Consider the following 8,895-nt stretch of genomic DNA (forward strand, 5'->3'; position numbering starts at 1 on the left):
CAGCATGTTCACAGCCCCAAGGATGGGACAGTCCTGGAGAACAGAAGAGTATCCCTGCGTTTTTGACACTCCGTCTCTGGCCCAGGGTACTTTACAGCTTCTTGGGGATTTACTGCAACTATCTCCCTTCCCCAACTCTTGAAACAGGTTTTCTGTGCAGAAGGTCAATGCAAAGACCCCTTTTAGAGAATTACAGCTTCCACAAATTGATAGTGTAGGCCACTTGAATTAAGATTTTCATGTTTTTGAGGTTGGGTCTCACTATGTACATAAAGCTGACCTCAAACTCCCAGAAATTTATTGCCTCTGCCTTTGGAGTGTAGATTAAAGGTACAGCATATACCACCATGCCTATCTTCCAGAATGGCTCCTGATTGCTAGGGGGAAAAACAAGAAGGTATAAAGGCATAATGAGGGGACACTGGGAACCAACCAGCTGAAGCTGGTCTCAGACTCTTAAAGGACCCTCGAAAGCTTGTTTGCATAGTTAAGTGCTTTCATTGGTCGTGTGTGGATTAGTTTTCTCAGTGTGGGCAGCATTTGGGAATTGAAGAACTGTATAAATATGGCTGCCAGGCTGAGAGGATGAGTCAGTGGGTAGGAATGATGTCTGGGCAAGTGTGCCGAGTCAAGTTCAAATCCCCAGTACCCAATGAAAGTCAGGCATGACTGCTCATACTTGTAGCCCCAGTACTGAGGAATGGAGATAGTGGGTCCTGAGCCTTGCTGGCCAGCTAGCCTAGCCTAAATGATGAACTTCCAATGGATGGATTGAGGTTCTCTAGAAGAACAGAACTGATATAATACACATTTAAAGATTCAGTGGCTTACACAATGCCATCTGGTAGTCCAACAGTGACTGCCTAACACCAGAGAGGCAGTTTCTCAGATCGCACGATTTGGTGTGTCAGTAGTCCCAGTGTGATGCTGAAGGCCTGGAGGGTTCCACTTGTCTTCAGTCCATGTTGGAAGGCACCTGAGACTAGATTCTGACATCGGTGATGGAGCACAGCCACGACGACAAGAGCACCAGATGACCTTGCCAAGGCAAGCATGTGAACACAGAGCACCTTTCTTAGACATTTTATCTGGGCTGTATCATGTAGGGAGGGTCTCCTACTTCATATAGCAGATCAAGAAAAGCCCTTGCAAGTGAGCCCAGAGGCTTGCCTTTCGACTGATTCCAAATCCAGTCATTGGCAACCACGGTTAGTTATGAGTTATAACAATAACAACAACAACAACAATAATATAAAGTCATGACTTTAGACAGATACCTAGTTAAAGGCAGTGGAAAACAATGGAAGACATTTGTCATCTTCCTCTGACTTATGAATATGTAGACACACAACTCTACAGCCGTATGCATGCACAATACACACAACGCCATATATGCAGCGCCTCAGCGCGCGCGTGCGCGCGCGCACACACACACACACACACACACACACACACACACACACTATGACTGTATTCTTGGGTAGGAGTAGTAGCGTGCTTGCCTCCCATGCTCACATGGATTCAGTCTGTATAATCTTTCTCCCCAAGTTGTGTCCCCAGAGATTATAATAACCAATTTATGCAGCAGCTTGGGCAGCTAGAGTTTTGAAAGTTTCCCCCAGGTAATTCAAGCATGTAGCTTACAACTAGAAGTTCTAGGTATTCATAAAGCTCTCAGGGCCTGTCTTTCAAAGACTCCTCCAAACTCAAGGTTTGAGAATACAGATAGAGAATGCTGATAGGGATGGCAGACATATTTGGCTTTTAACTGATGGAATTATTGACCCTCTAATATAAATGCCAAGTAAAAACATTGAGCCATTTCCAAAATGAATTACCTAGCATTTAGCTATTTGGGTCTTGCACCAAACTGTAGCCTCACCTCTAGGGTAACCCACCCTGACAGATATAAGGTAAGTCTGAATTCTCAACTGTTAATTGCTGTGTTGGTAGCACCAGGATAGCAGGATATGCAAATGCTCGTGACTTCCTCACCTGTCCAGAAGGAAAGGCTAGCTTCGAAGAGGAAGGTCATACAGCCCCCAGTGCCAACTGCATGAGTAAAGAGTGTGGTCTTTTGCATAATAAAGAGCTGTGGCTGGAGCTGGGGCAGGAGAGAAGGACAGAGACTGAGGCAGAAGTAGAAGGACAGGAACCAAACGGGGAGGTAGAGCAGGGAGAGGGCCATGGGCAGGGATGCAATAATGGAAAAGTCGGGTTAAAACTGGCTAGGATATCTGAAGAATTGCTCTAGCAAACAGGCCAACAGTCTTATATTAGAGATGTCTCCATGTCTTTAGTTTTGAACCTCAAGCAGGTCTCCCATCCCCCAAAACCCCATAATACTGACCTTTTCGTCTGGCTAAGTTTTCACTAAATCCTGATAGGTACATTCTAGCTTCTAAGTTATAAACTTTGAAAATGACTTACAACTGGGGACCTCAGGGCTCCCAGGGGCACCATTCCTGGACTCCCCTAGGTACCAGTCATGTTTTCACTCTGCTAGTGTAGCAATCCACCCATGCATCCACCATCCCAATAGCCAGACATTCATATTGAAACACCAGCTACTGTGCTCCACAATGAAGAGAGAGAAAAATACTCTTTCATAGGTCTTAAATTCAACCCAAGGAGGACTGATAAGGAAGACTGCAGAGTGGAGAATGGGAGAGACGGCAAAGAAATTAAACATCTGATGAGTAGGAAAGGCCAGAGAGGCCATCCAGACTGGTCCTCGACATTGCCATGGTGGGGGCTTGCAGGCTTCCTCAGGGAAGCATGGCCTTAGGAGATCTGGGTGCTTTTGTTTGCCCACCACCCGCACAGGGGAAGTAATCTGGTAAACAAGGTTGACTCAGGCAAAATGATTCAGTGGATAGAGAAATTTGCTACCAAGCCTGACAACCTCAGTTCAATTCCTGAGAGACCTATGTATCATGGCACACATGCACATGAGCACACACATACTAAACAAACGTAACAATATAAACTGTTAAAATGACAAGTGTTTATTGATGGAGTATTTGCCCTATGCCGAGCTACAGTGCCAGGAACTATTGTCAATAGAGAACTTTTCAGAAATTTCCATGGAGAAAGGCAAGACTGATGCCCACAGTATAATTTTAAAATGCTTGACAGTGTATAGTCAGAAATTCATTGTGTAAATCTGACATCAGGGAAGAATGTGCAAGGTGAAGTCAGAGGAAGAGTGTGAGCCTCATCTGGTACTTTGGGGAGAGGCATATAGTAGGGCCTTTTCCATTAATTAGTGGAACCAGAGAGGCAATGGATAATAGAGAAAAGAAGAAGAACATTTGCCTTTTCCAAAGTTGTGTTTGGAGGTTGCATGGATCCCTGGGCTTGGACAGCTTTACTGTGGCTTTGAGGGAAATTTTGAAGATCAGAGTACAATCTTAAATAGGTGACTCCTTCTATACCTGAAGGGGAGATGGGGACAAGGAAGACCCTTGAATGAACAGAGGAAGAAAGAAGCCTGGACAATGTTAGTTTCTTTTTCCGTTGTTGTGATAAAGTATTCAGAGGTATTTCAAGGGGAGAAGGGTTATTTCAACCCAAACTTCAAGGGTGCAGTCCATCATAGAAGAAAACTCCAGGCAGTAGGAGCTTAAAACCTCTGGTCACATCATACCCACAATCAGGAAGCAGAGAAGAATGAATGCAATCTTCTGTTCAGTTCTCTTTCTCCACTTACACAGCCCAAGATCCCAGTCAGAGAATGGTGGCACCCACAGTGGGCATATTTTCCCACTTCAATGAGCACAAACTCCCATAGGCACGGTGAGAAGCCAATCTTCCAGATGACTCAAGATCCTGTCAAATTCACTACAGAAATGGTCACAGACAGAAGTCAAACATGAGAGGTGCTAGTTTCATGTGTGTGCAATTAATAAACATAGGTCACTGTCTTAACTAGAATTTTACTACTGGGAAGGGAATCATGACCCCAAGCAACTCTTATAAAGGCAAACATTAAATCAGGGCTGGCTTGCAGTTTCAGAGTTTAGTCCATTATCATTATGGCAGGAAGCATGGCAACATGCAGGCAGACACGGTGTTGGAGCAGATGTTGAAGAGTTCTGTGTCTTGATCTGACTACAGCCAGGACAAACAGACTCTTCTGCACTGGGCAGAGCTTCAAAGCCCACCCCCACCCCCAGTGACACATTTCCTCAAACAAGGCCACACCTACTCCAACAAGGCCACCCCTCCTAATAGTGCCACTTCCCATGGGCCAAGCATATTCAAACCACCACACTTCCTGGCCTATACCTATAGGCTTGTTCAAACACTATGAGGACCATACCTATCCATCACATAATACAAAACACATTTAGTACAACTCAAAAGTCCCCATAGTCTATCACAGTCTCAACAATGTTTAAGACTTCTGAGGTTCATGCAATCTCTTAATTGTAATTCTCTAAAAAGTCAAAATCACATTCATTCTTCCAACATCAAAGGTTATATGTTATCATTCTAAAACATCATAGTGAGGAAATACTGCACCAAAGCAAGACCAAAACTCAGCTGGTAAACACCAAACTCTGCTTCTCCATGTCTAATGTCCAACTCCTTTCAGCTTTGTTGACTGCAAAACAATTCTTTCTCTTAGGATGGTTCCACTTTGTGTTATCAGCTTTCCTCGGCAGGTATCCCATGCCTCTGGCATCTTGAACATCTTGGGGTCTCCAAGGAAACTTCAACATTACAGCTTCTTGTTTCAATGTCTAGGATCCATGCATGATCTTCTGAGCTCTTCCAACTCCGCCCTCAGTAGCAATCCACAGTCTGGCTGACACCACTCCATTGCTGCTTCTGTCCTATGGCACTAGCATTTCTAACATACTGGGGGTTTGTCACTGCAACTAGGCTTCATTAATAGCCTCTCATAGGCTCCCTTTGTGATGCCAAGCCTCAACTTAATTGCATGACCCTTCAGTGCTAGGCCGTCAATTACAACTAGCCAAAGACTGCACCTTCACCAATGGCCTTCCCTGGCCTCTCACAGTGCCAAATCTTAACTGCTCTTCATGACCCCTTCATGCCTTCAAACCCAATACCAACTGGGTGACTCTTTCTTACACATTACCAAATGCAGCTGCAGCACAAAGTATAGCCTTGGCTACCCCTGGAACACAGCTTCTCTGTACTCTCAGAAAACATTTCCCAGAAGATTTCACCTCAGTGATGCTGGTCTCTTTCTAATTACCACGAGTTTCTTAGTCCCAGGAGTTGCTTCTATTCTTGACTCTAAAGCCAGACCCACATGGCTAAAACTGCCGTGTTCTGTTGTTTGATGGGACTGGATGCCCCCCTTGTTCTATTACATCCTTTAAGCATTAAGCTTGGGTGTTCTGGAACGAGCTCTGTAAACTGACCTTGAACTCAGAGATCTGCATGTCGTCTCCTCAGTTCTGAGATTAAAGGCAGGTACCATCGCCATGCCTGGTCCAGAGCTTTCTCTACTTAGAACATGTTCTGTCCTAGGCTGGCCTTGAACTCAGAAATCTGCTTGCTTCTGTCTCCTGGGATTAAAGGTGTGGACCACTATGCCTGGGCCTAAACTTTTTATAGCCTCTATGCCCCAAGGTCTGGATCTCAGGTGGACCCTCATTTCTGGATTGTAGTTCATTCCAGACTAAAGGTCCAAATGAAAGTAATAACCAGTTCATAATAACACCTAATGTAACCATCCCATGTTCAACTGCAAACACACAGACAGTAAGCTTAGCTGGATTGAATCTTGCCCTGAGATCACCACTCCCTTAATCTATTTCCTTGAATACAGGATTAAGCTCCATTCATTTCCTAGTCCCCTTTAATACTTGAACCATACATTTTGTATTTTTCCTTTTTCTAAGGTTGCTATGCCTGATCAAAATGCTCTTCGTGAGAGTAAACCAGAGAACAAAGTCTATGCTGGGCTTTTTTAAATTTTACCAATGCAATTAATCTGAAGCTCTTCCTTTTAGCCTCAGGCATATTCCTCAGACAAGAGCAAAAAAGCAGCTACATTCTTCAAAACATTAGAAGAACAGTCTCTAGGCCACATAGTATAATTCTCCTCTGAACTCTCTCGAGCCAGTAGGTCTCCACAGTTTAAATTACCCTCAGCACCACCATCTTCCGTATTTCCACTAGGATGGCTCATTAGGCCCAATCCAAAGTCTCAAAATCCTCATTTCTCTAAACAAAAACATGGTCAGGCCTACCACGGCAATACTCCAGTACCAACTTCTATCTTAGGGTTTCATTGCTGCAAAGAGAGACCATGACCAAGGCAACCCTTATAAAGGCAAACAGTTTTTTGGAGCTGGCTTATGGCGGTTTCAGAGGTTTAGCCCATTATCATGGCAGCAAGCATGGCAGCATCCAGGCAGACATGGTGTTGGAGCAGAAGTTGAGAGCTCTGCATTATAATCTGACTGCAGCCAGGAGAAACAGACTCTTCTGCACTGGGCAGAGCTTCAAAGCCCACCCCAGAGTAATGCACTTCCTTCAACTGGCCACACCTATTCCAACAAGGCCACCCTTCCTAATAGTGCCACTTCCCGTGGGCCAAGTATGTCCAAACCCCCACAGTCACCAAATATTGTCAAGGTTGGAGACAGAGGTGCTTGAACTGCTCAGTGTGCACAGAACATATTCTAGACCCAAAGGTGTTGTGTAACTGGATCATGGATAAGAACTTTCATAGGCACTGAGGGAAACCTGCCCCATTGCCCATCAGGTATTGGTTGCTTCCTTTCAGAACCTACATAGTTTTATAAAATGTCCTACGAAAATGCTATCAAAGGGGCCAGAGTTTAGAACACTTTCTGCTCCTTCAGAAGACAGGGGTTCAGTTTCCAGCACTCACGTGGCAGCTTTCAACTGTGAACTCCAGTTGCAGGAAATCCATCAGCTTTGTTTGACCTCTAAATGTATCGCACAGGTGTGTACATATATGAAGGTAACAGTCATATTCCTAAGAATAAATCTGAAACATGATATCAACAGTTCTTTCAGTTGACTGTTTTTCCAACAAATAGCTGGATTTGGCGAAAGTGTTCTTATATCTAGGATTAGTAAACTTAGTGAAGAAAAAAATTAAATTTCTTGGGCTGGGGATGTAGCTCTCTATACACACAAAAAAAAATTTTTTTTGTCTCCATTTCTCTGTGTCTGTCTTCTCTTCTATTCATGAGAGTCACAGACTAGGTAAGTTTATGAGTCTGATTTAACCCTTCAGCTAAGGAATGGTGTCAAAAATTCATATTAAAATCATGAGTGTGATTTTTTTTAAGAGAAGTGTGGGTGGAAGAGGCCAGAACACATCTATTTCATAGGTGTCTAGACAACATGCACAATTTATCAGACTTAGATATTTTCCCTCTAAGCTACACCAAGCCCTTGTTTTAGTGTTAGGTTCACAAATGCCAGCAAACACACTCACAGCCAGCCTACCACACACTGGCGGCTCAGAAGCCTGGCCTTTAGCCAGGGCAATGGCTGTGATCAGCACAAGTCTTCAAGTATGCTTTCAAAGTGTCTGTGTCACAGGTTCCTGGAGCCAAGATGCCAGGAAGGATCCTTGAAATCCATCTGTTCCTGTTCCTCGGGCAAGTGATCCCCTGGGTGGATCCTCCTCTGCTGGGTCCCTTTTCCATACATAGCAGAGAGCAGCCCACATGGCTGTTACAAGTTCCACTCTTGGGTTGGGGACCACCAATCTCTGAAGAGCCAGTACTTCCAGTTAAGGTTCTGGGGAACACCCTGTTAAACTCTAGTGGAAACTGCATTTCATACATTAAGTTTCGTAGAACCATATAAACAGCATTTACTCTGGTCTCTTACTTTGTTTATGGCTCCTTTAAAGGTAGGTTTGGGTGTCTGGAATCTAAGGTGGTGTCTTCACTGTCTGGCCCCTGGGTATATTTGAAATGTACTTTGGCTTGTGATTTTCAATGAAAAATCTAACTGTGGTACAAAAACAAGCAACAAACAAACAAACTTCATTGTGTACACAAACGATGACTTTTTCTGGGTGTGGGCGTTTGTTTGTGTAATTCTATACTTGGGAAACCTGAAGCAGGAGAATCAATTTTAAGGCCAACCTGGTCTACAGAGTCCTGCTGAAAAACAGAGAGAGAGAGAGAGACAGAGAGAGAGACAGAGACAGAGAGCGACAAAGACAGAGAGAGACAGAGAGACAGAGACAGCATTTTTATTTAAGATAGACTATAGAAAGTATCACAACAAACGTTCAGCATTAAAACCATTTTCACTAACAACTTTCATATTAATATCTCTTTAGAAAGAAAATGATCACCGTGTTTGTGGAAACAAATTATAGCCACACAGACACTTCGTTCTTTCAAAATGTGTGTACAGTTATTAAAGCCATTTTCATTGAAATAGCTTTATAGATACAATGAACACCCCAGACTTTCTGGAACAACTCAGATTTTCATGGCATAGTGATTAGGGACAAGAGCTGTAGTTTCCATTTGTCAACTGTGTGAGGTCAAGATTGTCTGAGGGAGATAGTAAGGAGCCAGCACAGATCCACCATTGAGTTCTGAGAGCAACAGGAGAAAGGGGAGCCCATGTTGTTTGGACAAAAGACACTTGAGAGCAGCTGGCAGCCTAAGGAAGGCTACATAGTAAGAAAGTAACAGCCAGAGTCATCAAAGCAAACCACTGGAGGGCGATTAGGTTGTATCTCCGAAGGAGGTTCCCCTTGTTTGATGCTTGTGCATGGGTTACTTGTTGTTACAATAAGATCCCTGACAAAAAGCAAAGGCAAGAGAAGGAAGAAGTCATGGTTTTACCTCACAGCTAAGTATGCAGTCAGTCATGGTGGGGAAGTCTGAAGCAGGATCCTGAAACAGC

Source organism: Rattus norvegicus, chromosome 7 (genome assembly GCF_036323735.1).
Source record: "Rattus norvegicus strain BN/NHsdMcwi chromosome 7, GRCr8, whole genome shotgun sequence".
Classification (NCBI taxonomy): Eukaryota; Metazoa; Chordata; class Mammalia; order Rodentia; family Muridae; genus Rattus; species Rattus norvegicus.